The following is a 3298-nucleotide window of genomic DNA, read 5'->3' on the forward strand; positions in this document are numbered from 1 at the left end:
AGTGGAAGTTAAATGCTATGGTTTGGATGCAAGGTGTCCCAGAAAACTCATGTGAGACAATGCGCGGATAGTCAGAGGTGAAGTGATTAGATTATGAGTTGTATCCAAACAAGTGGATTAATCCACTGATGTGGATTAACAGAGTGGTAACTGAGGCAGGGAGCGTGTAGCTGGAGAAAGGAGGTCATGAGGGTGACTCTGGGGTTTACCCTTTGTCTCTGGTGAGCCCAGCTCTCTATCTGGTCACCATGTCCTGAGCAGCTTCTGCCATGCCTGTCAAGTTAGCTGACTAGGGACTGAACCCCTGAAACGTTCAGCCAAAATAAACTTTTCCTCCTCTAAATTGTTCTTGTAAGACATTTTCTTTTTAATTTTTTTTAGTTGCAGATGGACACAATACCTTTATTTACTTATTTTTTTAATGTGATGCTGAGGATCAAACCCAGTGCCTAACACGTGCTAGGCAAGTGCTCTACCACTGAGTCACAACCACAGCCCCTCTTGTAAGATATTTTGGTCACAGCAATGAAAAGCTAACTAAAACATATAGATAAAATTTTGAGAAAGAACAGGATATTGCCACATTCTCAAAAGTAGTTCCTCACAAAATACCTATTCCTCATTAATTAGTAAGTACTGTAGTAAGCACTTCACTGTGAATATGCATATCAAAATCATATTTTACATTTCAACTTAATACCAAAAAAAAAAGGAAGAAAAAATGTGGGGAAACTATTAACTTCACAGTAGAGAAACCTTGAAGACATCATAACCAAGTATTAAATATTAAACCAGGGGCTTGGAATGTGGCTCAGTGGTAGAGCACTTGCCTGGCATGCATGAGGTCCTGGGTTCAATCCCCAGCACACACACCTCCCCTCACACATAAATTCACCAAAATATTGACCCTATGTGCCTCCTGATACAATGCAGAGAAGAACACAGCATCATTTCTCTGATAATCCTAACCCAAAATTCATAAACTGAATCTAATCATCAGAAAGCATCACATAAACCCCAAAGAGAGAAACATTCTATGGAGTAACTGGTCTGCACTCTTTAAAAATGCCTTGGTCATGCTGAGCACAGTGGCACATGCCTGTAATTCTGGTGATTCCAGAGGCTGAGATAGGAGGATCCTGAAGTTCAAGGTCAGCCTGGGCAACTTGGTGAGACCCTTTCTTGAAGTAAAAAGAACAGGGGTGTAGCTCAGTGATGAAGTGCCCTCTGGGTTCTATGCCCAGTAACAAGAAAAAATGTCCAGGTCATATAAAAGTGGATGGGGAGGAACCGCTACAGATTAAGGGAGACTAAAGAGAAAATATGACTAGATGCACACCTCATCCTGGACTGCACCTGGATCAAAGAGGAGTCGTCCTGACATTTTTTGAATTGGCAGCAAATGAATCAGGTTTGTGGGTTAAACAATTTCATCTTTGTTGGTTTCCTGATTTTGATGAAAATACTGGGGCTGGGGAGATAGCTCAGTTGGTAGAGTACTTGCCTTGTAAGCACAAGTCCCTGGGTTCGATCCCCAGCACCCCCCCCCCAAAAAAAAAGAAAAGAAAATACTATGATTATGTGGTTTTTGGCATTTTCCCATAAAAACAAAGTATTTAGGATTGATGTGATAGCATAAGTGCAACGTAGTATCCAATTGTTCAAGAAATAATATGTAATAGAATGATAAAGTAAATATGGCAAAATATTAACAGGAGACCTAGGGAAGGATACTATTCTTGTAATTCTTCTGTAAGCTTAAAGCTATTTCAAAATAAAAAGGTTTTTTTGGGAGTTTTGTTTTTGTTTGTTTTTTGATACTGGGGATTGAACTCAGGGGCTCTCAACCATTCAGCCACATCCCCAGCCCTATTTTGTATTTTATTTAGAGACAGGGTCTCACTGAGTTGCTTAGTGCCTCGCCTTTGCTGAGGCTGGCTTTGAACTCACGATCCTCCTGCCTCAGCCTCCCCAATCTCTAGGATTATGGGTGTGCACCACTGTGCCCAGTTTCAAAATAGAGTTTTGGTTTTTTTTGTTTTGTTTTTTTGCGGTGCTGGGCATTGAACCCAACTGAGCTATATCCCCAGCCCTAAAATAAAGTTTTTAAAAAATCAGTACATGTGGTCCTTCAGCTACTTGGAATTTATTACATCAGCTTTTATACTACTAGAAAAATCACTGCTTAATGGTTTCGTTACCTTAAAGTATTCGAAGAATAGTTAAAATGTAAAGGAAGCTTTCTTCATGGAGAAACAATGTAGTTATAAAATTCTGCTTTTTAGTTAAAAAGGCAATGTTCTAAATCATTAAATATTCTCGCTCCAAAGGAAAGAAAATCATAGATATTAAAAAACCTTGAGAAGTTGCATTCTGCACATTTGAGATGTTATTTCTCTTATAATACTGAAAGAATTTACACAATCTCAAGCCTTTATGTTCTTTGATATTAATATAAAAATTCACGTATATCACAGCCTATGGGTGAAGTTGAAAAATATCTTTACAATTTTTGGTATATATTCCACTTTTACTTTAGTAAGTTTGGTATTTAATATTTAATATAAAAAACTGCCTATGAGCCAGGTGTGTTAGCACACGCCTGTTAATCCCAGCTGTCTGGAGGCCGAAGAAGATGGAATGATCAAGGCCACCCTGGGCAACTTAGCAAAAACCCCTCTCGCTTATCTAGCACGTGTGAAGCTGAGTTCAATACCCAATACCATCCTCCCTGCAAAAACCAGATGCATATCCTTAGAGGAAGGATTTTCAATTTTTTTTTCACCATTTAGAATCAAGTGGTAATGCCACAGTGGGCCAAGACCACAATGTATTTCTAAAACAACTTATGGCATTTCTAGTAACCTTGGGAAATGAATTGGAAGAGAAATGACAATTTCCAAAAACATTAAAAAAGGTGGTGGTAGCACCCTTGGATCAGGTTCCCATAATGAGTTATCTGAAGGCCTTCACTAGTTTTGAATGCAACTTAGTTCCTTTTTTAAAAAAAATAATTGTCAAGAAAAAATACCTGACAAATTGGAGATTGAACATCAACACCAGCACAGCCTCAGAAAGCGGCAAGTCCCTGTGAATCTGCTGTATGTCCTATACTTGAGGTCACCACTCGGCATTAAAAACTGGAAGAGGCGGCTGGGACATGGCTCAGTGGTGGAGCACTTGCCTAGTATGTGCCAGGCCCTGGGTTTGACTTCTATTAAGCCCTTTAGAATCATATTTTGACTTCTAGAATTAAAATGAAAGGGGCTTAAATAACGAATTTTGAAAAGTTCCACCA

The 3298-nt window shown here is 39.1% G+C and overlaps 1 non-coding gene across 1 annotated transcript; it reads left to right on the plus strand.

Annotated features, from left to right (window-relative positions):
• Positions 1–797: 797 nt before the first annotated feature.
• On the plus strand, positions 798–872 carry Trnaa-ggc (transfer RNA alanine (anticodon GGC)). The gene has a single exon. It is a non-coding gene; the product is annotated as a tRNA-Ala (tRNA).
• The last annotated feature ends 2426 nt before the right edge of the window (positions 873–3298 follow it).

Source organism: Sciurus carolinensis, chromosome 2 (genome assembly GCF_902686445.1).
Source record: "Sciurus carolinensis chromosome 2, mSciCar1.2, whole genome shotgun sequence".
Classification (NCBI taxonomy): domain Eukaryota; kingdom Metazoa; phylum Chordata; class Mammalia; order Rodentia; family Sciuridae; genus Sciurus; species Sciurus carolinensis.